This window comes from Rattus norvegicus, chromosome 1 (assembly GCF_021556685.1).
Source record: "Rattus norvegicus strain SHRSP/BbbUtx chromosome 1, alternate assembly SHRSP_T2T, whole genome shotgun sequence".
In the NCBI taxonomy this organism is placed as follows: domain Eukaryota; kingdom Metazoa; phylum Chordata; class Mammalia; order Rodentia; family Muridae; genus Rattus; species Rattus norvegicus.
Genome location: NC_141534.1, coordinates 113,754,538 through 113,772,454, shown reverse-complemented (window position 1 = coordinate 113,772,454; position 17,917 = coordinate 113,754,538).

Below are 17,917 nucleotides of genomic sequence, written 5' to 3'. Positions count from 1 at the left end.
CAAAGGACAAATAAATAAATAAATAAATAAATAAATAAATAAATAAATAAATAAAGTATCAGTCAGCCATTTTCCATTCCAGTGATTCTAGGGGAACTATTTTTCAGTAATAGTATTATATTTTCCAACAACCTATCAATCACTATTGATTATACTTTCAAAAGATAATGATAAAAAATGTATGGCTATTGAACTCAAATACATATGATAAGTGTATAGTAATGTAAATCTAGTCATATCCATATATGTATTATATTTTATACATAAATGCACTATAAATAATACAGTCTCACTTTAGCTTATTTTTTCATTGACTATGACAGAACAATAGTTAATAGATAAAATTCTAGTTTGTCTGTTAAAACATCTCATAGTTCATTAGTTCTAGGACACAGGTCAAGGAGTGACTACAGGGAGAGTTTCCGTAGCCCAGCTTAAACCCTCCCCTGATTACTATGAACCATGTGTCCTAGGACTCTTGCGTGCATTCTCATATACTTCAGATTTCTCTTCTACAGAATGAAAATTGGAAACATATTTATCTCAGCACATTTTTAACATGACTACCAGTGCTTTACCTCACTCTTAGAATCCAATAAACATTCCCTCTTTCTGTGCCCATTGCCTATTCCTTGAGATCAGAGCAACTGTATTGGGAACAACGGTGTGTAACAGAATACCACTTAGAAGACATAAGCAGGGCCATATTAGACATTTAATTTAGCAAACACAATTAGTTACAGCAATTAGGGTTGTATTTGTGGGTATCAGAAAGCGCTGCTAATAATAAAGCCACAGAAGTGCTTTTCTCTGCTGCTGTAATTAGGGAGATTTGCAGTTTCTAGCCTGTGTTCAGCTGCTAGTGGTGTTGTCAGGGAGAATTCCTCGAACACTAGCAGGTTCAGCACATCTGGTGTTCAGTCACATCACAAAAGCATTCAATGATGGGATGGAGCTGGGATGGGGCAATGCCTCATCTTCTTGCCTTTGAATCATGAAACAAATATTTTCTTGACTTCCTACTACAGTATTCCTGATGTCTCAATAGTATTTATTGTCTATTTCAGGGAGGCTATTCCTGGCAGCAAGATGTTCTAAAATAGCAAACTGGGGCCTTGCCCTCTTCAACATATTCAAAGTGATATTAACAGGAATGAGTACAGGAAAGGGATACATGGTAATGTTTTATTGTATTTTCTAAGAGCCATCGTGGGAAACATAATGTGGTTTCCTATACTCATTTTACAGCTTTGGACTTATCCCGGGAAAGTGCTATTGTACTTAAACTGCCTACTTCCTCTTCCAGCTTAATGAGAAGCTGATTCAGGAGATTTTATTTTGTACATCAATTTTTTATGTTTTGTTTCTTTTGTTTCTTTCTTTCTTATTTCTTATTGCTTTCTTAAAACAGAAATAGATGTAGAGCAATGGGAGAAGTTGTCCATCACTGCTCACCTCGTTCAGTCTGTTCTATCTGAACAGGCCTTCCTAAATATTCTTAACTGTACAAACTCCATGTCTACCTCACAACCTTTCCATCATTCTTTCTTTAGTTTGGTACATCTCTGTAGGCCAACATCTCCACTGTCATTGCTCCCCTCTCGAGTCCAGTTCTCCGTTAGCTCTGGTGCAAGCTTCCCCTCCTGCAGGCAGCTTATCTGGCTAGATGTCCTTTCAGACATTCCTCTATCTCATAAATCAGATATGGATTGTTGATTTTCCATTTTTAACATTCTTCTTGTAAACTAGCTGCCCATGTTAGCACATAATCAGATGTGCTCTACATTAAAGTAGCTCCTCTCAATATTTTTCTGTCTCATTCTGCAGTTTTGTGAACCTAAAACAGAACTTTAATTATTAAACTATAATTATTAAATACATGTTAAACAAAGGAAAGAATCACTCCTTTTTCCTCTCTCTTCCCACTCTTTATAAAATTGAAGGAAAAAATATTGTGAAAGTAATTTTTAACCGAGGTCTAGTTCAGAAGGTTCTTAAAACAAGATTAATTATATATTTATTAAATAGTAAATAATTTATGTATTATTATCATATCTAGATAAAATTGGCAGACCACTCATTTTGTTCAATTGGTATATTATTTAGAACACACACAGTGATTCTATGAGTTGTTTAATGGGCACCCCATTCAGAATTTTTTAGGTGACATCAAACCATGAAAGAAAAGTGTCTTATGTCACATATTTCTAATGTTTAGAATCATATTCATGATCAAATCTTAGTGTTTGTACACAATTATACTTGCTTTATAATGGCTTCTCTAAGACAGTAAATATTAGTTTTAAAGATTTATTTATGATATTGATTATTTGTTCGTGTACTGCCTCTGGGTATGTGAATTTGACTTCAGGTAACTGCAGAGGCTGGAAGAGGGTGTCTGAGCCCCTGGTGCAGGTGGTTATGAACCACTTGGTGTGGGTGCTGGGAAATGAATTAGGTTTCCCACCAGAAATAGCATATACTCAACCACTGATTATCTCAATTGTTCTTTAATGTTAATTATAAAGAATAATTCTCCCCAGCTAAAAATTTATAGAACTAGAAAATGTACCTCCGCAAAGAAGACACTTGGATGAGAAATCAGTGCAAAAAAGATGTTCATTACCGTGTCTTCCCAGGAAATCATTGAGAAGCCATTTGTGCCTGCTCAAGAAAGTGAAGAGAGTCCACAGGACACCAAATCTTGCTGAGGATGAAGGATGAAGGGCCATCACGAATGCTGATAGGACTACAACACGATACAGCTGCTTTGATATGGTTTGGCTGTTCTAAACGTTTTTAATAGTAACTACCTGAACTGCTGCCTGATGGTACTTACCAAGATGAGTTGAAACTGTGTATTTGAAGAACCATACATACTAGTTTATTAACAAAAGTTGTCAGCAATCAAAATGACCTGTAAATATTTAGATATAGAAATTATTTATGTGCTAGATGGAGTATTAATTATTTAAAAAATTTAGATTTACCAAAATATTTAATCTATTTTAGACTGCTCTTTCCCTTATTTATATGATGCTATCATGTTAATGTCTTTTCATATTTGGTAACTTGTTTGTCCCCCAATGATTGTGGGAATGAAACAGATCACTACTTCTCTGCTTATTAATGGAGATAATACAGTTGAGTCAACATGATGCATTGTTCTAGGCATACCAGCTAACATCCGGATGTTCTCTCAGGATGGGAACTTCTTTCTGACAACAATTTGGCCACCCAACTGTTCCAAGCAATAATTATATGATTGTCAAAATGTTGTCAAGGCCTTGCTGGATCATTAGTCTCAAGACTTAATAGAAACATTCAGAGGTAAGCCAAGCAAGGATGAAGAACTGATTCAGGTTATTAATTTGCTTAGAACTGTAGGCTTTTGAAGAGTTAGATCTCCTGATTTGGATGTGTGCAGATACTAGGTGCCAATAATTAAAACAGAATTTTTGGTGTGTAGTCTATCGCCTCTCTATACTGTAACCACAATTGCTCCCAATCACTCTCACTTGGGTATATACCAATGTGCTAATTTAGATATTAACTGGAAACTGCAGTGACTGAGGAGAAGAAGGCAGGGGAAAAGTGTAGTGTACACGCTATTGTTAAACACAGAAAGTTCTTAAGAGAGACTGTGAGCAACTGAAAAAAATGAACGTAAACCATCTTCAGCTTTGAAAAAATGGATCTATAAATAAATGTGGCTTGTGTTGCCTCAATAAGCAGAGTGTGTGGACTGCACTTCTTGATCCAAGTCTTCTTTGACTGATTCTACAAAACCTCCTTCAGGTTCTGAATTCTTACTGTTGGAAACATTGAGGCAAGGCAATAGAGTTTATTGATAAAAAATCTAAAGTTAAAAAGCACTGTTACAATTTGGTGTGAAGTTATAATTGAGAATCACATTTTATCCTTCACAGTTGAAAAGTGGAAGGAATCAGAGAAAGGACTGAAAAAGCTTGAAGGGGCTTGAGACCCCATATGAACAACAATGCCAACCAACCAGAGCTTCCAGGGACTAAGCCACTAGCCAAAGACTATACTTGGACTGACCCTGGGCTCCAACTGCATAAGTAGCAATGAATAGATTAGTAAGGGCACCAGTGGAAGGGAAGCCCTTGGTTCTGCCAAGACTGAACCCCCAGTGAACAGGATTGTTGAGGGGAGGAGGATGGGGAGGGGGACACCCATAGAGAAGTGGAGTGGGAGGGGTTAGGGGGACGTTTGCTTGGAAACCGGGAAAGGCAATAACTATTGAAATGTAAATAAGAAATAACCAATTTAATAAAGATGGAAAAAAGGAAAAAAAGACATTTAGGAAAAATTTAAATGCAAAAAAAAAAAAAAGTCACTCCATTCGTTTCCTCTTGTATGCCAGTATTTTAAAGGTAGGTGATGATTGGACAAAACTTCAGTGGGTTTCTTTACCACTGAACTCTGGACTTCTTTAAAGTGCTTTCTTATCAGATCAAGTCCAACTTTGTCCAATTTCATATACATCTCTAGCTTTCCCTGTGAAGAAAACTAAAACTCCTACATAGGCTCTGATTTCTCACCCTCACAAACTGTTAGGATCAACAATTATATCCTTACTTTAGAGTTTCAGAATCTGAACACCAATATCTCAGAGATCATATACAAGATTTCAAAAGTAGAAAGTGTAACATTTGAACACCATGATTCTCAATTCATCATGCCACCTATATAGATTGAACCTACGTCCTTATTGGTGCTAATCTATTCTCTAAAACCAGATGTACCCAAGTACACAGTGGCCTCAATTTTGTAGTAACAAGCATATAAAGCTGAGCCTTTCCTAAAGGCTTCTCTGAGCTCCTCCCAGCCTCTCAGCAAGAAAGGGAATAATATTTAAAATTTAAATAAAAATATCCAATAATGAAAAAAATTAAAAAAAAAACAAACTCTCTGATTCAAGTTGGAGAACACATGATCCACTTGCAAGAAAAATGGCCCAGAAATATCTCAAGAAAAAATACAAATGCTCCTGGGCTGATGAGGCTTTACAAAGAACAGATTAATTCATTGTACACATGGTTTATACCAAGACTGGGTAAGGATGTGGCTGCTAGACACAGTGTAATCACTCCAAACTTCTCTGTGTAAATTTAAATAGGTCCATGCCTCTCTCAATGTTCTTTTAATGGAAAGAAAAAATTAATCAGGAGAAATTTATGAGGTGTTAAGCACATGGTCCGAATGTCTTAGTCCTATTTACTCCTTTATTCTAAATTCATGTCCCTGGAACATAAGAATGGAATTTTGGGTAGAGAATAATAATCAAAACACCAAATGCACAAAACAAAGAAAGAATATTAAAAGCAGTAAGGGGAAAAGGTCAAGTAACATATAAAGGCAGACCTCTCAGAATTAAACCAGAGTTCTCACCAGAGACAATGAAAGCCGGAAGATCCTGAAAAGATGTCATACAGACCCAAAGAGAAATACAATTGCCAGCCTAGTGTACTATATCCAGCAAAACTCTCAATTAACATAGATGAAGAAACCAAGATATTCCATGGCAAAATCAAATTTATACAATATCTTCACACAAATCCATCTCTACAAATGATAATAAATGGAAAGCTCCAACACAAGGAGGGACACTACACCCTAGAAAAAACAAGAAAGTAATCTTTCAACAACTTGAAAAGATAGCTGCACAAATGTAATTCCACCTCTAACAACAAAATAACAGGAAACAACACTCACTACTCCTTAAAATCTTTTAACAGCAATGGACTCAATTCCTTAATAAAATGATGTAGACTGACTGGATAGTTAAGCATGACCTAGTATTTTGCTTCATACAGGAAATGCACCTCAGTGACAAAGAAAGAAATTACCTCAGAGTAAAAACCTGGAAAAAGATTATCCAAACAAATGGTCCCAAGAAGCAAGCTGGAGTACACATTCTAATATTGAATAAAGTTGACTTTCAACCAAAAGTTATCAAAAAAAGACAAGGAAAGACACTGTATACTCCTTGTCAAAGGAAAAATCTACCAAGATGAACTTTCTATTATGAATACTCTATGTTCCAAATAAAAGAACACCCACATTCATAAAAGAAATGTTGCTAAAGGTGAAAGCAAATAAAACACTTCAACCAATAATGGTGGGAGACTTCAAAACCCCACTCTCATCAGTGGACAGATCATGGAAACAGAAAGTAAACACATATATAGAGAAACTGACAGAAGTTATGAACCAAATGGACTTAACAGATATTTATAGAACATTCCATCTGAATCCAAAAGGATATACCTTCTTCTCAGCACCCCATGGTACCTTCTCCAAAATTGGCCATGTAATCAGTCACAAAACAGACCTCAACAGATACAGGAATACAGAAACAATTCCATGCATCCTATCAGATCACCTCGGACTAAGACTGGTCTTAAATAAAAACAAAAAGAAGAGAACGCCCACATATACATGGGAGTTGAACAATGCTCTACTCAATGATAACTTGGTCAAGGCAGAAATAAAGAAAGAAATTAAAGACTTTTTAGAATTTAAGAAAATGAAGGCAAAGCAAACCAAAACTCATGGGACACAATAAAAGCAGTGCCAAGAGGAAAACTCATAGCTCTGAGTGCCCCCACAAAGAAACTGACAAGAGCATACAATAGCAGCCTGACAGCACACCTGACAGATCTAGAACAAAAAGAAGCAAATACACCCATGAGGAGTAGCCTGCAGGAAATAATCAAACTCAGAGCTGAAATCAACCAAGTAGAGACAAAAATTAAAAAAAAAAAAACTGTACAAAGAATCAGCAAAACCAGGAGCTGGTTCTTTGAGAAAATCAACAACATAGAATAACCCTTAGCCACACTAACCAGAATGTACAGAGACACTACTATCCAAATTAACAAAATCACAAATTTTCGAAAAGAGAGACATAACAACAGAAACTGAGGAAATTCTAAAAATTATCAGATTCTGCTACAAAAGCCTATACTCAATAAAACTGGAATATCTCAATGAAATGGACAATATTCTAGATATAGCAGATACCAAAGTTAAATCAGGATCAGATAAACCATCTAAAGAGCCCCATCTTCCCTAAATAAATAGAAGCAGTCATTAAAAGTCTCCTAACCACAAATGTGCATGTTGACAAGAGAATAATATACCTGTCTCCTAAGAGGCTCTGCCAGAACATGACAAATACAGAGGGGAATGCTTTTAGCCAATCATTGAAGTGAGAACTGGGTCCCCATTGGAGGAGTTAGAGGAAGGATTAAAGGGGCTGAAGGGGATTGCAACCCCATAAGAACAATAATACCAACGATCCAGAGCTCCCAGAGATGAAACCACCATTCAAAGAGTACACATGGACAGACACATGGCTTCAGCTGCATAGGTGACAGAGCATGGTCTTGTCAGGCACCAAGGGGAAAAGAAGCCCTTGGTCCTGCCAAGGCTGGATCCACCAGTGTAAGGGAAATTCAAGGTGGGGAGGCAGAAAGGGGTGGGTGGATGGGTGAGAGAACACCCTCATAGAAGAAGGGGTAGGGGATGGGATAGTGGGTTTATAGGTGGGAGACTGGAAAAGGAGATAATATTTGGAAAGTAAATACAAAATATCCAATAAAAAAGTCTCCCAAACAAAAGAAATTCAGAACCAGATGGGGTTAGGGCAGAATTCTATCAGAACTTCAAAGAAGACCTAATAATAGTAATATTCTTCAAACTAATCCACAAAATTTAACAGAAAGATCCCTACTCAATCTGTCCTAGGAAGCCAAGCACAAGCCCTCCTGGTTAACTCCAGGCTTTCTTCATCCAGAAGCCAGTAATGGCTGCCATAAATTTAAAACAAGGAAATACACTGTGCAGTGAATTCTCCAATTTTAAAGCAACTTTTCATGGTCAGTGTTCAAAATAACACAGTGTGGTGTATTGAACAGGAACTTGAAAATCTGAAAACACTCAGCAAGCTGGCTTCCTCTAGCTATAGTGTCATCAGTGTCCAAGCAGGGCAGTGTTATGAAGAGAAATACTGAGCGCTGAGATTGGTCTGGTCACTCCCTGGTTAGAGATGCGAGATTGGTGCAGCCCAGAACATATGTGCATATGAGAGTGCGGGGAATGAAGAGATTGTGTTTATGTATGTAGAATAATACACAACAATAATAAAAGAAAGGTAGAAGCATAGTTGAGAGTGAACAAGTTAGGGGTTTATAGAAGTGGTTTGAGTGAGGAAAGGGTGTGGATAATGTAATTATTATTTAAAAATATTAAATCTTATAAAATAAATACTTGAGACGTTTTGTTGTTGTTTTTGTATGTTTGTTTGGTTTGGGGTGGTGTGCTGCTCTACCTGAGGGAATATGATGAACTAAGAAGTTGTCATTTTTTTTGAGATACAGACAAACCTGACTCTTCATATGCAGTTTTGATTTCAATCATCTGAAGTCATTAAATATAACTGATTACTTTTTCTCTATATATTCACCACAAAAATATCCTGGATGATGTTTCTATATACACAGAAGTGAGGGACACTTACTGAAAACCTGGGTGTGTACAGGGTTAGCAAAAGCAAGACAGAGAAACAGTATAAAGAGGTTCTGTGACCTGAAAGGCATGAAGACAGTTTGGGAAGTTGCAACAAAGCTCTAAAAAGGGACAGGAGATGATTATGGAGACAGAAGAACAGTTTCAGATGAACAATGACTTTAAAACTATCAAAAAAGCATAAAAAAATTTAACCCAGCTCTCTGAAATAAGACCCAGCCAAGCAAGAAATAAAACTTGATAGCATACAAATCATTAACTTTTATTTTTTTTCAAAATTATCTATCACTTGTTCATAGTATTAGAATACTGATCTTCAAAAGAAACAGAAATTTCTCTTCATTTAATACATAATCACTCTTCTTTTATAAAATCGTATCCCACTCACTTCCATTTCTAAGGAATATTAGAACGTCAAAACAAATTTCATTGCATGTCGAATAATCAAATTAACAATTGATTAGTTCATTTTAAAGCATTCTTTCTCTATTTTAACCAGGACACTTCTTTTTCATAGATTTATTCAGGAAGCTAATTCTCTATGTTTCATTATAAAAGTAAACATTCTAATAGTTTGTCCATTTGACTTGTTGCCAAGCACTTATTTTGTAGATTCTAATTAATTAGATGACAACTATTTTAAAAAGCAATTGCTGAAGTTGTTCAACATACAGAAACATTAAAATATATATATTGAAAATTCTACATTTTTTCCAATCACCAGCACACCTAAAAAAATTCTTAATAATCTTGGAGTCATAAAACACAGATGACAGACTAAAATGTATATCATATATACATCGATGTTTTGTATTATATGATATTTTATATTATATGTGGCATGATATGAAGATAAAAATATAATATTTAATTTAATATTATATACTATATAATTTATCACATATATAAAATGCTATGTATAATATATTTGTTTTATATTTTATCCTTTAATATTTTATATATATTACATAATAATCTATATAAATTTTATCTATTTATCTATATACATACACATATTTACATATATATACCACTAAACTATATATATTTACATATATATACCATTATAACTAAAATTTATGTTTAGTATACTTACTATATATTTCACATGTGTAATATATAATGCATTATATTGTACATATTATATTATTTGTATTGTGTAACAATTTACATATTATATACTATAAATTTAATTATATATTTATATTTAATTTCTATTAAAGTATATTATATAATATATCTTTTGTATAAATTTTTATATTAAAATTAATTATATCATATGTAAATAAAATGTTTTATATTTGATACATATATATATATATAAAATTGTGTATGGCAGATAAGGGAGAAATAGATATCCACGATATCTGGATGGATGTAATTATTGATTCTGTTTTTCATGTAATGTTGCTAAAATATATTTTTCTCTTTTCATAAGATATAATTACAATACATACACATGTATACACAAATTTATATGAATATTGTTGGGATATATTAATATACAATAGCAGATGTACCAACCAAGTACTTCCAATAAGTCAAGTGCAGTGACTCCAAATGGTCAGTGCCATCAATAATGTAACTGAGATGAAGGTGCCTAGCTTGGACTTGTCTGCCTCAAAATTATTCTTCACTTCTGGTCTTTCAGTCATGATACATTTTTCTCCTTCTTTTGTTTTGTGTCTCTGTCATACTGAGTTTTTTTATATATGTTGTAGCATGTCTAATGAGTGTAACCATTCTCAGGGGCTGCATCCTTATCTGCTTACTAGTCTACAAAAATTACTTTACGAGGTTATCTTCCTGACATCTGTTCTCCACACACATGGTGTCACAGACATGGTGTCACACACATGGTGAAACCTCTGATGATCCTGTAGGTAGTATTGCCTTCAGACTGGTTCCATATACATCATCTTGTGGTGATGGTGTTGGGCAGAGTTATTGTTATCAGCTCTGGACTCTTTTAAGATGGGTGAGTTTGTGGTATTCCTACTCAGTGACAGGTGCCTACCTCTGCTTTCATACAATTCTTCCATATCTTGTCTGATTTCATGGGAACTATTTCACTGTGAAATTTTGGGATATATTTTTACTGATTTATTTATTTATTTATTTATTTATTATTTTCTGTTTGGTTTTATGCCCACCAATTATTTTACTTTTCTAGCTCAGTTTATATTTTTGACTCTTTGTAAATGCTTTTTAACTGTTTCTTTTACTAGTTTTCTTGTTCAGTCAGCTCGCTGCCATCATGAACAGGAAGTCAAGAATTTTTACCACTCCAATATGTACTTTCTGAAAGATTCCATAAACTATCTATCTATCTATCTATCTATCTATCTATCTATCTATCTATCTATCTATTTATTTATTTATTGGAGAGCAAGTTAATGGAATAGTTTAGCCACACTCAGCCCCATGGGAATACCACCATCTTGCTTTTTTCCCTCCAGTTCCTAGGATGCACTGTGTGACTGTAATTGACCATTTTACAATTAGAGAATAGGAATAGTGTTAAAAATAACAGAGAAGATCTATTATTTTTATTATAAAGTATATAAGAACTGTAGGTCAGTCCTGCATGATTTAATTTTTGGGGTGAGGGAGCTGTAGTTTTTGAAACACCATCTTGGTGTTTGTGAGGAAATGCTACAATAAGGAAGGACATAGTTACAGAGCAAGCCAAAAGGTTGTGAATAAACTAGGTGACAATAGATGTGAGTAAATATCTCAATAGTATTTTGAAAAATATGACATATGAAAGGCAAATATATGAATACACACCTCAAACAAGATGAAAAATTGTTGATGGAGTTGAGGACATTACAGAAGGCTATTGCTCACTGTGCACCACAACAGAAGTACACATTGAGGTGATAAACATGATGCTAAGAAATTTAGTCCCACCAAAATATTTAAAATCTTTATACGTTATGTTTAAATATACTATTTTTAAAGTGTGTAGGTGTGTGATTTGTTGACAGAGAAAGTTATATAAAAATAAAATAAGAGCAGAAGAGAGAAGAGTTAAATATTTTAACTCATATAATGTGAATGACATGTGATGCTTAAGTTTGGTAGACGTAGTGAAGTCAGGTTCAAATGAGGTAATATATCTGAGATCTCAACTCATGTATCTGAGCTTCATGGTGTGTCTAAGATGTAAATGTATCTTTTATTTGCCAGATTTAATTGTTGTCTCAGAAGCTTTTAGTTGAATAAACTCATCCTGTGCATTTTGAACTTTTGTTGCCTGGGCCAACTCAGCTATTCTGACCCAATCTCTGCTCCAAGCAGACTGACACAAGTTGGATTTTCTTGGCTTCTTACAGAACTTTTCTGCTTAGCTTCTAACTCTGGCAATCTGTTCTAATGCTATGGCTCCTTCTCATTCTCTGTCTTCCTCTGTCTTCCTATGTTTATCTTTTTCTTTCTGCCACTTGTCTGTGTAAAGCTGTCTTACTAAAACATACACACACACACACACACACACACACACACACACACACACACACTCCCAATGCTGCTCTCATGTATTTACTCTTTCATGTCTGCTCTTAGGATAGTTGGGTGTATCCTATCTCTGGCTCAATCTGTCAACTTGTTCTCTGATTCATTATCGCTTTGCCTGCCCCATAATTAGAAGTCACTTTCCAACATGCAAGCTTCCTTCTACAAACTAATCTGACCTTTATTGTTATGGATTAAAAGTGTGTATTCTGTATTCCAGTCAGATTACATAGATCTATCTTGATGGTGTTTGGCTTTAATCCCTTGCCACTGCAGCCATACTGCTGGAATAAAATACCTGTATACTAAGAACACTTTCACAGGGGTCACTCCAGACAATTGGAGCACACAGATACTTACATTACACTTCATCACAATTGCAAAATTGCAGTTATGAAGTAGCAACAAAAATAATTTTATGGTTGGGGAGTCACCATATCATTATGGATTGCATTAATTGATCACAGAATTAGGAAGGGTGAGAATCACTGAAATAAAGAATTGATACTCGACACCCGCGGATCCCGGCCCGCAGCAGCTCTCTGCTCCCAAACACCGTGGGAGAGAGACCTGACCGCCTGGTCAGGTGGGCACTCCTGAGGCTGCAGAGCAGAAGAGACCACCAACACTGCCCACCCCTGCCCACATCCCTGGCCCAAGAGGAAACTGTATAAGGCCTCTGGGTTCCCGTGGGGGAGGGCCCAGGAGCGGCAGGACCGCTGCCTCTGAGACACTGGCGGAACCTGAAGGAAACAGACCAGATAAACAGTTCTCTGCCCCCAAATCCCGTGGGAGGGAGAGCTAAACCCTCAGAGAGGCAGACACGCCTGGGAAACCAGAAGAGACTGCACTCTGCATACACATCTCGGACGCCAGAGGAAAACACCAAACGCCATCTGGAACCCTGGTGCACTGAAGCTCCCAGAAATGGCGGCACAGATCTTCCTGGTTGCTGTTGCTGCAGAGAGCTCTTGGGCAGCACCCCGCGAGCAAACTTGAGCCTCGGGATCACAGGTAAGACCAACTTTTCTGCTGCAAGTGACCTGTCTGGTGAACTCAAGACACAGGCCCACAGGAACAGCTGAAGACCTGTAGAGAGGGAAAACTACACGCCTGAAAGCAGAACACTCTGTCGCCATAACAGGCTGAAAGAAAACAGGAAAACAGGTCTACAGCACTCCTGACACAAAGGCTTATAGGGCAGTCTAGCCACTGTCAGAAATAGCAGAACAAAGTAACACTAGAGATAATCTGATGGCGAGAGGCAAGCGCAGGAACCCAAGCAACAGAAACCAAGACTACATGGCATCATCGGAGCCCAATTCTCCCACCAAAACAAACATGGAATATCCAAACACACCAGAAAAGCATGATCTAGTTTCAAAATCATATTTGATCATGATGCTGGAGGACTTCAAGAAAGACGTGAAGAACTCCCTTAGAGAACAAGTAGAAGCCTACAGAGAGGAATCACAAAAATGCCTGAAAGAATTCCAGGAAAACACAATCAAACAGTTGAAGGAATTAAAAATGGAAATAGAAGCAATCAAGAAAGAACACATGGAAACAACCCTGCATATAGAAAACCAAAAGAAGAGACAAGGAGCTGTAGATATAAGTTTCACCAACAGAATACAGGAGATGGAAGAGAGAATCTCAGGAGCAGAAGATTCCAAAGAAAGCTTGACTCAACTGTCAAAGATAATGTAAAGCGGAAAAAGTTACTGGTCCAAAACATACAGGAAATCCAGGACTCAATGAGAAGATCAAACCTAAGGATAATAGGTATAGAAGAGAGTGAAGACTCCCAGCTCAAAGGACCAGTAAATATCTTCAACAAAATCATAGAAGAAAACTTCCCTAACCTAAAAAAAGAGATACACATAGGCATTCAAGAAGCCTACAGAACTCCAAATAGATTGGACCAGAAAAGAAACACCTCCCGTCACATAATAGTCAAAACACCAAACGCACAAAATAAAGAAAGAATATTAAAAGCAGTAAGGGAAAAAGGTCAAGTAACATATAAAGGCAGACCTATCAGAATCACACCAGACTTTTGGCCAGAAACTATGAAGGCCAGAAGATCCTGGGCTGATGTTATACAGACCCTAAGAGAACACAAATGCCAGCCCAGGTTACTGTATCCTGGAAAATTCTCAATTAACATAGATGGAGAAACCAAGATATTCCATGACAAAAACAAATTTACACAATATCTTTCTACAAATCCAGCACTACAAAGGATAATAAATTGTAAAACCCAGCATAAGGAGGCAAGCTATACCCTAGAAGAAGCAAGAAACTAATTGTCTTGGCAACAAAACAAAGAGAAGAAAGGCACACAAACATAACCTCACATCCAAATATGAATACGACAGGAAGCAATAATCACTATTCCTTAATATCTCTCAACATCAATGGGCTCAACTCCCCAATAAAGAGACATAGATTAACAAACTGGATATGCCACGAGGACCCTGCATTCTGCTGCCTACAGGAAACACACCTCAGAGACAAAGACAGTCACTACCTCAGAGTGAAAGGCTGGAAAACAACTTTCCAAGCAAATGGTCGGAAGAAGCAAGCTGGAGTACCCATTCTAATATCAAATAAAATCAATTTCCAACTAAAAGTCATCAAAAAAGATAAGGAAGGACACTTCATATTCATCAAAGGAAAAGTCCACCAAGATGAACTCTCAATCCTAAATATCTATGCCCCAAATACAAGGGCACCTACATACGTAAAAGAAACCTTACTAAAGCTCAAAACACACATTGCACCTCATACAATAATAGTGGGAGATGTCAACACTCCACTCTCATCAATGGACAGATCATGGAAACAGAAATTAAACAGAGACGTAGACAGACTAAGAGAAGTCATGAGCCAAATGGACTTAACGGATATTTATAGAACATTCTATCCTAAAGCAAAAGGATATACCTTCTTCTCAGCTCCTCATGGTACTTTCTCCAAAATTGACCATATAATTGGTCAAAAAAACGGGCCTCAACAGGTACAGGAAGATAGAAATAATCCCAGGCGTGCTATCGGACCACCACGGCCTAAAACTGGTCTTCAAAAACAATAAGGGAAGAATGCCCACATATACGTGGAAATTGAACACTGCTCTACTCAATGATAATCTGGTCAAGGAAGAAATAAAGAAAGAAATTAAAGACGTTTTGAATTTAATGAAAATGAAGGTACAACGTACCCAAACTTATGGGACACAATGAAAGCTGATCTCAGAGGAAAATTCATAGCGCTGAGTGCCTGCAGAAAGAAACAGGAAAGAGCATATGTCAGCAGCTTGACAGCACGCCTAAAAGCTCTAGAACAAAAAGAAGCAAATACACCCAGGAGGAGTAGAAGGCAGGAAATAATCAAACTCAGAGCTGAAATCAACCAAGTAGAAACAAAAAGGACCATAGAATCAACAGAACCAAAAGTTGGTTCTTTGAGAAAATCAACAAGATAGATAAACCCTTAGCCAGACTAACAAGAGGACACAGAGAGTGTGTCCAAATTAATAATATCAGAAATGAAAAGGGAGACATAACTACAGATTCAGAGGAAGTTCAAAAAATCGTCAGATCTTACTATAAAAGCCTATATTCAACAAAACTTGAAAATCTGCAGGAAATGGACAATTTTCTAGACAGATACCAGGTACCGAAGTTAAATCAGGAACAGATAAACCAGTTAAACAACCCCATAATTCCTAAGGAAATAGAAGCAGTCATTAAAGGTCTCCCAACCAAAAAGAGCCCAGGTCCAGACGGGTTTAGTGCAGAATTCTATCAGACCTTCATAGAAGACCTCATACCAATATTATCCAAACTATTCCACAAAATTGAAACAAATGGAACACTACCGAATTCCTTCTATGAAGCCACAATTACTCTTATACCTAAACCACACAAAGACACAACAAAGAAAGAGAACTTCAGACCAATTTCCCTTATGAATATCGACGCAAAAATACTCAATAAAATTGTGGCAAACCGAATCCAAGAGCACATCAAAACAATCATCCACCATGATCAAGTAGGCTTCATCCCAGGCATGCAGGGATGGTTTAACATATGGAAAACCATCAACGTGATCCATTATATAAACAAACTGAAAGAACAAAACCACATGATCATTTCATTAGATGCTGAGAAAGCATTTGACAAAATTCAACACCCCTTCATGATAAAAGTCCTGGAAAGAATAGGAATTCAAGGCCCATACCTAAACCTAGTAAAAGCCATATACAGCAAACCAGTTGCTAACATTAAACTAAATGGAGAGAACCTTGAAGCAATCCCACTAAAATCAGGGACTAGACAAGGCTGCCCACTCTCTCCCTACTTATTCAATATAGTTCTTGAAGTTCTAGCCAGAGCAATCAGACAACAAAAGGAGATCAAGGGGATACAGATCGGAAAAGAAGAAGTCAAAATATCACTATTTGCAGATGATATGATAGTATATTTAAATGATCCCAAAAGTTCCACCAGAGAACTACTAAAGCTGATAAACAACTTCAGCAAAGTGGCTGGGTATAAAATTAACTCAAATAAATCAGTAGCCTTCCTCTACACAAAAGAGAAACAAGCCGAGAAAGAAATTAGGAAAACGACACCCTTCATAATAGGCCCAAATAATATAAAGTACCTCGGTGTGACTTTAACCAAGCAAGTAAAAGATCTGTACAATAAGAACTTCAAGACACTGAAGAAAGAAATTGAAGAAGACCTCAGAAGATGGAAAGATCTCCCATGCTCATGGATTGGCAGGATCAATATAGTAAAAATGGCCATTTTACCAAAAGCGATCTACAGATTCAATGCAATCCTCATCAAAATACCAATCCAATTCTTCAAAGAGTTAGACAGAACAATTTGCAAATTCATCTGGAATAACAAAAAACCCAGGATAGCTAAAACTATCCTCAACAATAAAAGGACTTCTGGGGGAATCACTATCCCTGAACTCAAGCAGTATTACAGAGCAATAGTGATAAAAACTGCATGGTATTGGTACAGAGACAGACAGACAGGCAGATAGACCAATGGAACAGAATTGAAGACCCAGAAATGAACCCACACACTTATGGGCACTTGATTTTTGACAAAGGAGCCAAAACCATCCAATGGAAAAAAGATAGCATTTTCAGCAAATGGTGCTGGTTCAACTGGAGGTCAATATGTAGAAGAATGCAGATCGATCCATGCTTATCACGCTGTACAAAGCTTAAGTCCAAGTGGATCAAGGACCTCCACATCAAAGCAGACACACTCAAACTAATAGAAGAAAAACTACGGAAGCATCTGGAACACATGGGCACTGGAAAAAATTTCCTGAACAAAACACCAATGGCTTATGCTCTAAGATCAAGAATCAACAAATGGGATCTCATAAAACTGCAAAGCTTCTGTAAGGCAAAGCACACTGTGGTTAGGACAAAACGGCAACCAACAGATTGGGAAAAGATCTTTACCAATCCTACAACAGATAGAGGCCTTATATCCAAAATATACAAAGAACTCAAAGTTAGACCACAGTGAGACAAATAACCCTATTAAAAATGAGGTTCAGAGCTAAACAAAGAATTCACAGCTGAGGAATGCCGAATGGCTGAGAAACACCTAAAGAAATGTTCAACATCTTTAGTCATAAGGGAAATGCAAATCAAAACAACCCTGAGATTTCACCACACAACAGTGAGAATGGCTAAGATCAAAAACTCAGGTGATAGCAGATGCTGGCGAGGATGCGGAGAAAGAGGAACACTTCTCCATTGTTGGTGGGATTGCAGACTGGTACAACCATTCTGGAAATCAGTCTG